Source organism: Megalobrama amblycephala, linkage group LG22 (genome assembly GCF_018812025.1).
Source record: "Megalobrama amblycephala isolate DHTTF-2021 linkage group LG22, ASM1881202v1, whole genome shotgun sequence".
NCBI lineage: Eukaryota > Metazoa > Chordata > Actinopteri > Cypriniformes > Xenocyprididae > Megalobrama > Megalobrama amblycephala.
Genome location: NC_063065.1, coordinates 28,553,212 through 28,566,852, shown reverse-complemented (window position 1 = coordinate 28,566,852; position 13,641 = coordinate 28,553,212). Strand labels below are relative to the sequence as shown.

The following is a 13,641-nucleotide window of genomic DNA, read 5'->3' as shown; positions in this document are numbered from 1 at the left end:
CGCTCTCCTTCAAAGTGATAAAGTGACAGCTCCATTTGAAGGGGTCTGCTCTGACAGGATGGCGACTGGTGCCGAGCTGACTGCTTGTCTGGGACGACTCGCACCTGTTTCATCTGTGAGACTGCTGCATCCCTGGTAGCGTGACAATGGCACACCTGCACACGGGCAATTTCAACACTGCCACATACTCTGGAGGGCTGAGTTGACGTCAAATCGGTAGATTCAGTGACATCTTCAAAATCTACCACTTATTTTGTTTTTGCATTCAAACTGTGGTAAATGTCATTCCATCATACACAAAACATGGCCAAAGTACGTGGACAGTCAAACACCACATCCATATGTGCTTGTTGAAGATAAAACGGACCATAGCTCCAGGGATTTACTCTCATTCAGACACCAAAGTATCTGTACTGTTGTTGGGTGTTGGGGTTCAGGTCTGGGCTTTTTCCACATTTTACTCTGTAAGCCATTTTACTGGTGGCATCCTATGATAGTGCCCAAATATGGAAGCTTGTTTCTGCCTCTAAATAAAAAATAAAAAGGGTAATTGCTAGTTTTTATTTCAGAATTCTTACTTTTTTCTCAGAATTGCGAGATTTAAACTCGCAATTATCAGAATTCTGACTTTATCACTCGCAATTGTACATTTATATCGCAATTCTGCGATAGTCAGAATCATGTTTATATCTAGCAATTTTGACTTTATAACTGTGAAAAAAGTCAGAATTGCGATATAAACTCACAATTGCTAGTGATAAAGTCAGAATTGCATGATATAAAGACGCAATTGCATCTTATAATGAGAATTGTGAGATATAAACTTGCAATTCTGAGATTTTTCTCACAAATTATTTTTTTTTCTCAGAATTACGAAATTTACACATAATTTTGAGTTATAAAGTCAGAATTGCGTGATACAAAGTCAGAATTGTGAGATATTTATTTCCTCATAAGTGGACATTAAAACATGCAATTTAATAATTTATAATAATTTATATCTCGCAATTCTGACTTTTTTAATCACAATTATGAGTTTATATCTCACAATTCTGACTTTATAACTCACAATTCTGACTTTATAACACCCAATTCTGACTTTATAACTCCCAATTCTGACTTTATATCATGCAATTCAGAGAAAAAAGTCAGAATTCTGAGATAAAAACTCATAATTAGCTTTTTTTATTTTTATTCCCTGGTGGAAACAAGCTTCCATACCACAATGATAGTGAGCGTAACCTCTAACTTGACGCACGACGTAATGACGAACGTGGAAGTGCAGAGGATAGAGCAAAACAAAACACCGGTCACAAATTAGAAGTGTAAAATGAGAATTTTTAAAGAGAAATGTCAGAGGATTTCGATATAAGAGAAGAAGAGACTTTGTTGCCCAGACCTATTTGTTTGAACCGTGAGAGACGTCTAAGTTTACGATACTCCTACATCCAACGTCATATAAAACATGCAATTTAATAATTTATAATAATTTATATCTCGCAATTCTGACTTTTTTAATCAAAATTGTGAGTTTATATCTCACAATTCTGACTTTATAACTTACAATTCTGACTTTATAACTCACAATTCTGACTTTATATCTCACAATTCTGACTTTATAACTCACAATTCTGACTTTATAACTCCCAATTCTGACTTTATATCATGCAATTCAGAGAAAAAAGTCAGAATTCTGAGATAAAAACTCATAATTAGCTTTTTTTATTTTTATTCCCTGGTGGAAACAAGCTTCCATACCACAATGATAGCGAGCGTAACCTCTAACTTGACGCACGACGTAATGACGAACGTGGAAGCGCAGAGGATAGAGCAAAACAAAACACCGGTCACGAATTAGAAGTCTAAAATGAGAATTTTTAAAGAGAAATGTCAGAGGATTTCGATATAAGAGAAGAAGAGACTTTGTTGCCCAGACCTATTTGTTTGAACCGTGAGAGACGTCTAAGTTTACGATACTCCTACATCCAACGTCATATAAAACATGCAATTTAATAATTTATAATAATTTATATCTCGCAATTCTGACTTTTTTAATCAAAATTGTGAGTTTATATCTCACAATTCTGACTTTATAACTTACAATTCTGACTTTATAACTCACAATTCTGACTTTATATCTCACAATTCTGACTTTATAACTTACAATTCTGACTTTATAACTCCCAATTCTGACTTTATATCATGCAATTCAGAGAAAAAAGTCAGAATTCTGAGATAAAAACTCATAATTAGCTTTTTTAATTTTTATTCCCTGGTGGAAACAAGCTTCCATACCACAATGATAGCGAGCGTAACCTCTAACTTGACGCACGACGTAATGACGAACGTGGAAGCGCAGAGGATAGAGCAAAACAAAACACCGGTCACGAATTAGAAGTCTAAAATGAGAATTTTTAAAGAGAAATGTCAGAGGATTTCAATATAAGAGAAGAAGAGACTTTGTTGCCCAGACCTATTTGTTTGAACCGTGAGAGACGTCTAAGTTAACGATACTCCTACATCCAACGTCATATAAAATATGCAATTTAATAATTTATAATAATTTATATCTCACAATTCTGACTTTATAACTTACAATTCTGACTTTATAACTCACAATTCTGACTTTATAACTCACAATTCTGACTTTATATCATGCAATTCAGAGAAAAAAGTCAGAATTCTGAGATAAAAACTCATAATTAGCTTTTTTTATTTTTATTCCCTGGTGGAAACAAGCTTCCATACCACAATGATAGCGAGTCATTCTGCTGAAAGTTTTGTATGAAGACATTTTATGGCTGCATGATTGATTTCATGCACCTGTTAGTAATTCAGCTGAAACTGAAAATGTGTTATTTAGAAGGTGTGTCAACATATGTTTTGCCTATTTTTTGTATGACAGCACATAGTACCTCTGAAAACACACATACAAACACAAGGACAAAAGTACTGGGGCACACCACTTAATTCTTGAATTCAGCTGTTTCAATCAGACTGCACGGCTATATATTTTCACCCAAAAATGAAAATGATCCCATGATTTACTCACCCTCAAGCCATCCTAGGTGAATATGACTATTTTCTTTCAGATTAACACAATCAGAGATATATTTAAAAATATCCCAGCTCTTCCAAGCTTTATAATGGTAGTAAATGGTGCTCCTGATTTTGAAGTCCAAAAAAGTTAATCTATCCAACATAAAAGACACCCACACGGCTCCAGGGGGTTAATAAAGGAAGCAAAGCGATGGGTTTTTGTAAGAAAAATATCCATTTTTAAATCTCCATAAACTAAAATAACTAGTTCTCAGCAGACGGTTTACACAAATCCTTTTACAGCAAAAGCGTAACCTCTAACTTGACGCATGACGTAATGACGAACGTGGAAGCGCAGAGGATAGAGCAAAACAAAACACCGGTCACAAATTAGAAGTCTAAAATGAGAATTTTTAAAGAGAAATGTCAGAGGATTTCGATACACTGCAAAAAATGCTGTTCTTACTTAGAATTTTTGTCTTGTTTTTAGCCAAAATATCTTAAAGTTCTTAAATCAAGAAGCATTTTCTTGACAAGTACAAATTATTTTCTTGTTTTCAGGAAAAATAAATCAAAATTAAGCACGTTTTTCCTTAAAACATGCAAAATAATCTGCCAATGGGGTAAGCAAAATAATCTTAGTCCAAACTGAAAACAAGATTATATAGCTTATTCTTGGTTTGAAATAAGATTATTTTGCTTACCCCATTGGCAGATTATTTTATAGAGACTGAGTTTGTTGCCCAGACCTATTTGTTTGAACCGTGAGAGACGTCTAAGTTTACGATACTCCTACATCCAATGTCATATATTGCTTCAAAAGCTTCTCTTTTGGCGCAAGTCAATTTGCATTGACTGTCTGCTGGAATCTAGTTACTTTACTTTATAAAGTTTTAAATATGGATATTTTTCTTACAAAACCCATCACTTTACTTAAGAAGGCCTTTATTAACTCGCTGGAGTCGTATGGATTACTTTTACAATGGATGGATGCACTTTTTTGGACTTCAAAATCAAGCGTAGCATTATAAAGCTTGGAAGAGCCATGATATTTTTTAACATAACTCCGACTGTGTTTGTCTGAAAGAAGATATACATCTAGGATGGCTTGAGGGTGAGTAAATCATGGGATCATTTTCAATTTTGGGTGAACTATTCCTTTCAGGCAAGCCTCCAAGGTTATTTAATGAATCTATTGTCTAATCTTCAACATGTTTGCTCTTAAACATTTATTTTGGATTGATCTATTTTTGGATTTCACACTAAAAAAAAGACTGTTTTATAAGAGAAGTGATGGACAATTGCTTGACAGGTAGGATTCAGTTTAAGGCACTATTTCTATGGTATCCGCAAATAGTGGTCACACAACTCGAACGAATTTCAGTGGCATCAAGGCTCCGAACCATCCGATCAGTTTTTAGAAATCATACTAAACAGAATGTTTGAATAATTGCATAAATGTGTATTTCACAGCTTTTAACATATTTAAACTCATACATGTTTACTTTAACAGCCCTAATATACAGCAGAAAGAGAGTAATAATAAACATGCCCTTCATGTCAAGAGGTTTTTGACCCCTGCTTTATACTAAGAGAATTGATTTTTTGTATAATAAAGCCAAATAGCATTTTAGTGCTATTACTGTAATGTGTAAAGTGAACACCTCTGCAAACACTGTATCATGGTAGTTACAGACACACAGAGGCCCGTGGGATTTGGCGGGGCACTGCCGTCTCCCATTGGTGACCTCTATTCTCAATTACACAGAGATTACCCAGCAGCCCCTGCCACGACTTGTCAGCCTCTATAAATTTAGAGGCGGCACAATTACGCTCACTCCTGCCTGCTAACGCCATTAAACACTGCCTGCTCCTATACACACAGGAGGGAGTCGAGAGTTAATACAGACGTCGACGGGCGTGGAGAGACAGACAGAGAGAGAGAGAGAGATACAGATGGAGCTTTGCTCACACTGCTGCTCAAGAACAACCAATTTGTTCTCCTACATCTGACAATATCATCACTCTCCTGAAGTAAAACACTCCTGGGTTCATGTCCTATTGTTAGATAATTGATATATTACCATTAACGTGTCTATAACATTTCTCATATATATTTTCAAAAGGCAATCATAACTGACCTTTTCACCTTTTGCTTTGTCAATAAATGTTCCTGGTGTTATTGTGCACGATTTATCAGCGCATGTTATTCTGAAGAAAAAAAAAAAAAATGTTTGTTTTCATAATCTTTCATCAAAATTTAATAACTTTCTCCTCCCTGAAATGGCTTTTCTATTCTGCTGATGTAACCAAGGGAAATAAATAATATTAACCTAACCTGTTTTCACCCAAAACATCCAAAGAAATTGCGACGGATAAAATCGATGCCTGCTCCACATCATTTCTCATTGAATATTCAGAAATACTTATAATATGATATGTAGCATGTCTAACAATGTGTGTGTGTGTGTGTGTGTATACACATATCTTCGATATACGGTCCCTAATTTACAGTCCTCAGATATACAGACCCTGCATGTAAACTAAGAGTAATAGCTTTCTATGAGTGCAGTATAGTATAGAAACCAGCAAAAAGTCATAACCTTTAACTTTAAAGGGTTAGTTCACCCAAAAATTAAAATTCTGTTATTAATTACTCAAAATATTAAGATATTTTTGATAAAATCCGATGACTCAGTGAGGCCTGCATTGCCAGCATGATGATTAACACTTTCAGATGCCCAGAAAGCTACTAAAGCTTTCTGGGCATCTGAAAGTGTTAATCATCATGCTGGCAATGCAGGCCTCACTGAGTCAATGGAGGCCTCACTGAGCCATCGGATTGTATCAAAAATATCTTAATTTGTGTTCCATAGATGAACGGAGGTCTTACGGGTTTGGAACGACATGAGGGTGAGTAATTAATGATAGAATTTTTATTTTTGGGCGAACTAACCCTTTAAAGGGATAGTTCACCCAAAAATGAAGATTTGGTAATAGAGGTAATATGAGACTGAAAGGAAAGGGTGGAGTCAAAGATTACACCTACATTTTTAACAGTATTGGATGTTTTGATGTGAGAACCAACAATTTCACAGGTGAAATTGGTCGAAATATTGCTGGTAAGTGAGGGAGTTCCAATGAAAATAATCTCAGTTTTGTCCATGTTAAGTTCAGAAAATTTAATTAAGCCAATCTTTTATGTCTTTCACACAAGCAGAGATTTTGTCTGTTTGGGGAGGTAGAGCAGGTGTGCAGTATAATTGAATGTCATCAGCATAAAAGTGATAGTTAGTAAAATCTGACCGAGTGGTATTATGCAAATTATGAATAATAAAGGCCAGAGAACGGATCCCTGGGGAACACCTCGCTTCAGGGGGACAGTAGGTGATCGAAAATCCTTAAGTGAGAGCCATCAAGCCATCCTAGGTGTACATGACTTTCTTCTTTCAGACAAACACAATCAGAATTACATGTACGTTAAAAATATCCTAGCTCTTCCAAGCTTTATAATGGGAGTGAAGCCCAAAAAAGTGCATCCATTGATCATAAAACGTACTCCACGTGGCTCCGGGGGGTTAATAAAGGCCTTCTGAAAAAGAATCGATGTGTTTGTGGAAAACAAATATCCTTATTTTAAACTAAAATAAAGTACGATTTTAAAAGTAAAATAACAAGCTTCAGGCGCGACAGCCATACGCATTTGACTTACGTCTAAAAAGCGTCAACTTCCAAGACATAATATTCAATGACATGACGTACTACACGTTATAATGCTGCTGTGCCGGAAGCTCGTTATTTATACATTTTTAAATAAGGATATTTGTCTTAAACAAACGCATCGATTCGCTTCAGAAGGCCTTTATTAACCACCCGAAGCTCCGTGGAGTACGTTTTATGATCGATGGTTACACTTTTTTGGACTTCAAAATCTCATCCTCCAATCACTCCCATTATAAACCTTGGAGGACTATTTAATTAAATATATCTCTGAAAGAAGATAGTCATATAGACCTAAGATGGCTTGAGGGTGAGTAAAATAATGGAGTAATTTTCATTTTTGGTTGAACTATCCCTTTAAAGGATTAGTCCACTTTTAAATAAAATTTTCCTGATAATTTACTCACCCAAGATGTTCATGTCTTTCTTTCTTCAGTCGAAAAGAAATTAAGGTTTTTGATGAAAACATTCCAGGATTATTCTCCTTATAGTGGACTTCAATGGCCTCCAGACGGTTTAAGGTCAAAATTACAGTTTCAGTGCAGCTTCAAAGGGCTTTAAACGATACCAGACGAGGAATAAGGGTCTTATCTAGAGAAACGATCGGTCATTTTCGAAAGAAAAAAAAAAAATACTACTGTATATCGACTTACACGTGCTTCCGCTTTCCGCATTCTTCAAAAAGCTTACGGTGTATGTCCTGCGCCTTCCCTATTCTACTTACGGAAAAAAACTAAACTGGCACCGTGTTCATTCCATAAGTCGAATAGGGAAGCCGTAGGACATTCAGCGTAAGCTTTTTGAAGAGTATGGAAAGCGGAAGCACGTGCAAGACGATATTTTGTGTTTATAAAACATATACAGTTTTTTTCGAAAATGACCGATCTTTTCGCTAGATAAGACCCTTATTCCTCGTCTGGTATTGTTTAAAGCCTTTTGAAGCTGCACTGAAACTGTAATTTTGACCTTCAACCGTTTGGAGGCCATTGATGTCCACTATAAGGATAAAAATCCTGGAATGTTTTCATCAAAAACCTTTTCAGCTGAATAAAGAAAGCCATGAACATCTTAGATGACATGGGGGTGACTAAATTATCAGGAACATTTTATTTAGAAGTGAACTAATCCTTTAATGTGCATTTTAGCTAAGCTGGAATGTTGAATTGACCAGAACTATCCACTTTATGAGTCACATTAAGAAAGCCAAATGCATGTTGTTTCATGTTGACTATGTATAAAACACGATGACGCAGTGCAAACTGGCTCTACATACGCTTCTCTAAGATGCTAATCTCAGCATAGTGATGTAGTATGAGGTGTCATCCATGTCTTTTTTCATCACTGATTGCTCCATAAACATATCTGCAGTAAAATGCCATCTAATTAACCTCACAGCTGAGCGACTGGACCTCTTAAAGTCCTCATCTCAGTCCGACCGCTGAGTAAAAGCTGACAAAACAGCAGTCGAAGTGAAGTGAGTCAGCCTCGGCTTGAGCGTGCGGCAGAATACTAGAGGATCATTCATCTCTCCCTTCCTTTGGCTGTGCATCAGCGTTCATAATGAGAACGCCCAGGCTCTGATTTTACAAGGACTGAAGAGAATGAGTCAGGCTTTATGAAACAAAAACTGATAGTGAGTAGAAAGAACGAGGAGTTGTAAAATTTGTATACTACAGGGTAATGCCTCTCATTGAAGGAAATGTCAAGACATTTACAGGGCTCATTGCTAAGGAGTTTTCTGCTGTAGAGCAGATTTTTTACTTGCCCCGCCAACATTTTCACTGACCTACACCACGAAATGATACACTGCTGGTAAATAAAATGGATCATTATTACAATGTACTGTTTCATGTGTCATAAAATGTTCGTTTTACTTTGCACAAAATACTTTTTTAAAGTTTAAATGAAACTTTTTTAAATGGCAAATGAGAGTTGCATCAACTGGCTCAAAGTCCCTTATACTGGCCCATCGGACCATCTTTACGGTTGAGCCCAGATTTATCGCTCAATTATCTGGTCTAATTACACAAAACACCATAAACGCATTACTTGCACACAGCAGCATGGCAGTTTAAAGTATTAATTCAAACAAAAAAATTACAATTTTGTCACTTAAATTGGTCTAAAGCTGTATAACTTTATTAACTACAAAATGGATGTTGTAAGACAATTGATGGATAATCCCCCATTAAAATGAAAAGCTAAAAAAATGTCTTGATTTAATTTTCTCATTTGAATTAATGACAGTCACTCATTTTGAAAGATTGCTTTACAATAGTTCATTTGATTTACACTTAATTCTAAACATTTATTTCATTAATAATACTGGTTTTAATATATTTTCATAATTTTACAGAGTAGATACACTGTATCATTTTTTACAGAGCATATATTTTAAGGAGGAAAAACAACATACAGGTTTGGAACAACACAAAGTCGAGTAAATTTTTCTTCATATAATTTTTATTTTTGGAGACTACCCTTTAAATCTTCATTACTCTTCAATAGACTTTCATCTAAAATGCTTCCAAAAATTAATGACCCCATGATTTTTTTGTGCTCCTGTTAGAATTTAAGTCCAAATTTTACCTTAAGATTTAACACATTTATGAATCTTGTGCATGAGTTTTGCCCTTACTTTATTCTAAAATGGATTCAGTCTCTGAATGGTCTCTTTAAGAACTCTAATACGCTTTATTTCAAGACATTCCTTCATATTTTGGACACAATTACTCATGGATGACAGTAAAGTTATGGTCAAATTTACTGCTACTCTGCAAATTTTCAAAGAATGAAATCCAGTCATTTCAATAAGAATCCATGTGACTGGGAATCTTGTGTGTGGATGAAAGATTTCCCTAGGCAGATTTTGCAACGGGTTCAAGTTGGTCATGTGCTTTTGTGTGATGACCAACAAAAAGCTGCTTGTTTGAAAATGACTTCTGTGTGAACTGTGCTTCATACTGTATATCGCTATTGACTAACTATTGACAATGGACAATGGATTTATTTTTTGCCTGATCAATCTCTAATGTGACTGAACTGACTGATATTGCATGGTGGCAAAGACAGAGCTTTGTTTTCGAGCTATTAAACTGACCACAAAAATATTCTTCAAAAAGGTTTCAGATTTTGTCACAAGGCTTCTAGCGAACTCCAGGCTGACTTCACATTTCTCAGAAGTGTCGTTCCCCTATGGTCAGTCTCCCAAAGGGCTGAATCTGTGAACTTCAGAAAAGACTGTTGATGTCTGGAGAGTTTCTGCCATGTCAGCCTTCGCTCTGCAACTCTTACTGGCCCTTTGGTCACTTCTTTGACAACTGCCGTTCTGGCTCAGTTATTCAAATTTGATAGGATGGTCTGTTTTGGTAGTGTCTGGGTCACAGAGGTCTATAAATCCTAGAGAAAGTTATGGTAGCCATTAGCATTAACATGCTCACTTGCAGCTGTTTGGATGGCATTTGCCATTTTTACTAAATGGAACTACATAAATATTGTTGGCAAACAATTACAGTAACAGTAACTTTTTATATTTTGTTGAAAAATTAAAAACAAATGTACAAATACCAGCAATGAAAGCCTATTTCTTGTAATTGCGACTTTATATATACCAAATGTGATTTAAACCTCATAGCTGACTTCATTTTTTGTAATTCTGACTTTATATCTCCCAACTGTGACTGTAAATATCACAATTGCGACTTTATTTCTTGTACAGTAATTGTTGCTTCATATTTCCTGACTGTGACTTTAAAACTTATAACTGTGACTTTATTTCTAGTAATTGTGGACTTATATCTCTCATCTGTGACCTTAAACCTCACAACTGTGACATTCTTGTAATTGTGGCTTTATATCTCCTAAATATGACTTTAAACCTCATAACTGTAACTTTATTTTTTTTGTAATTGTGATGTTATATCTCCTAACTGTGACTGTAAAATCACAATTGCGAATTTATTTCTTGTAATTGTAGCTTTATATTTCCTGACTGTGACTTTAAACCTCATTAACTGTGACTTTATTTCTTGTAATTGAGTATTTATATCTCAGCTGTGACTTTAAATCTCAGAACTGCGACTTTCTTGTAATTGCGGCTTTATATCTCCAAAATATGACTTTAAACCTCATAAATGTAACTTAATTTCTTGTAATTGTGGCTCTATATCTCCCAAAAATGACTTTAAACCTCATAGCTATAACGTTGTCTTGTAATTGCAGCTTTATATTTCCTAACTAACTGTGACTGTAAATATCACAATTGCGACTTTATTTCTTGTAATTCTGAATTGATATCTCCCAACTGTGACTGTAAATATCACAATTGCGACTTTATTTCTTGTAATTCTGACTTTATATCTCCCAACTGTGACTGTAAATATCACAATTGCAACTTTATTTCTTGTACAGTAATTGTAGCTTCATATTTCCTGACTGTGACTTTAAAACTCATAACTATGACTTTATTTCTTGTAATTGTGGATTTCTCTCATCTGTGACCTTAAATCTCACAACTGTGACTTTCTTGTAATTGTGGCTTTATATCTCCTAAATATGACTTTAAACCTCATAGCTGTAACTTTATTTTTTTTGTAATTGTGATGTTATATCTCCCAATTGTGACTGTAAAATCACAATTGCGAATTTATTTCTTGTAATTGTAGCTTTATATTTCCTGACTGTGACTTTAAACCTCATTAACTGTGACTTTATTTCTTGTAATTGAGTATTTATATCTCTCAGCTGTGACTTTAAATCTCAGAACTGCGACTTTCTTGTAATTGCGGCTTTATATCTCCAAAATATGACTTTAAACCTCATAAATGTAACTTAATTTCTTGTAATTGTGGCTCTATCTCCCAAAAATGACTTTAAACCTCATAGCTATAACGTTGTCTTGTAATTGCAGCTTTATATTTCCTAACTAACTGTGACTGTAAATATCACAATTGCGACTTTATTTCTTGTAATTCTGAATTGATATCTCCTAACTGTGACTGTAAATATCACAATTGCGACTTTATTTCTTGTAATTCTGAATTGATATCTCCTAACTGTGACTGTAAATATCACAATTGCGACTTTATTTCTTGTACAGTAATTGTAGCTTCATATTTCCTGACTGTGACTTTAAAACTCATAACTATGACTTTATTTCTTGTAATTGTGGATTTCTCTCATCTGTGACCTTAAATCTCACAACTGTGACTTTCTTGTAATTGTGGCTTTATATCTCCTAAATATGACTTTAAACCTCATAAGCTGTAACTTTCATTTTTTTTGTAATTGTGATGTTATATCTCCCAATTGTGACTGTAAAATCACAATTGCGAATTTATTTCTTGTAATTGTAGCTTTATATTTCCTGACTGTGACTTTAAACCTCATTAACTGTGACTTTATTTCTTGTAATTGAGTATTTATATCTCTCAGCTGTGACTTTAAATCTCAGAACTGCGACTTTCTTGTAATTGCGGCTTTATATCTCCAAAATATGACTTTAAACCTCATAAATGTAACTTAATTTCTTGTAATTGTGGCTCTATCTCCCAAAAATGACTTTAAACCTCATAGCTATAACGTTGTCTTGTAATTGCAGCTTTATATTTCCTAACTAACTGTGACTGTAAATATCACAATTGCGACTTTATTTCTTGTAATTCTGAATTGATATCTCCTAACTGTGACTGTAAATATCACAATTGCGACTTTATTTCTTGTAATTCTGACTTTATATCTCCCAACTGTGACTGTAAATATCACAATTGCAACTTTATTTCTTGTACAGTAATTGTAGCTTCATATTTCCTGACTGTGACTTTAAAACTCATAACTATGACTTTATTTCTTGTAATTGTGACTTTATATCTCCTAAATATGACTTTAAACCTCATAACTGTAACTTTTTTTTTGTAACTGTGATGTTATATCTCCCAACTGTGACTGTAAAATCACAATTGCGAATTTATTTCTTGTAATTGTAGCTTTATATTTCCTGACTGTGACTTTAAACCTCATTAACTGTGACTTTATTTCTTGTAATTGAGTATTTATATCTCTCAGCTGTGACTTTAAATCTCAGAACTGCGACTTTCTTGTAATTGCGGCTTTATATCTCCAAAATATGACTTTAAACCTCATGAATGTAACTTTATTTCTTGTAATTGTGGCTCTATATCTCTCAAATATGACTTTAAACCTCATAGCTATAACGTTATGTCTTGTAATTGCGGCTTTATATCTCCAACTGTGACTGTAAATATCACAATTGCGACTTTATTTCTTGTAATTCTGAATTGATATCTCCCAACTGTGACTGTAAATATCACAATTGTGACTTTATTTCTTGTACAGTAATTGTAGCTTCATATTTCCTGACTGTGACTTTAAAACTCATAACTGTGACTTTATTTCTTGTAATTGTGGATTTATATCTTTCATCTGTGACCTTAAAACTCACAACTGTGACTTTCTTGTAATTGTGGCTTTATATCTCCTAAATATGACTTTAAACCTCATAACTGTAACTTTATTTTTTTGTAATCGTGATGTTATATCTCCCAACTGTGAATTTATTTCTTGTAATTGTAGCTTTATATTTCCTGACTGTGACTTTAAACCTCATTAACTGTGACTTTATTTCTTGTAATTGAGTATTTATATCTCTCAGCTGTGACTTTAAATCTCCGAACTGCGACTTTCTTGTAATTGTGGCTTTATATCTCCAAAATATGACTTTAAACCTCATAAATGTAACTTTATTTCTTGTAATTGTGGCTCTATATCTCCAAAAATTACTTTAAACCTCATAGCTATGACGTTGTCTTGTAATTGCAGCTTTATATTTCCTAACTGTGACTGTAAATATCAGAATTGCAACTT

The 13,641-nt window shown here is 34.4% G+C and overlaps 1 protein-coding gene across 1 annotated transcript in view; it reads right to left on the bottom strand.

Annotated features, from left to right (window-relative positions):
* The window catches only part of fars2 (phenylalanyl-tRNA synthetase 2, mitochondrial), a 191,258-nt gene that overhangs the window by 62,616 nt on the left and 115,001 nt on the right, over positions 1–13,641 (bottom strand).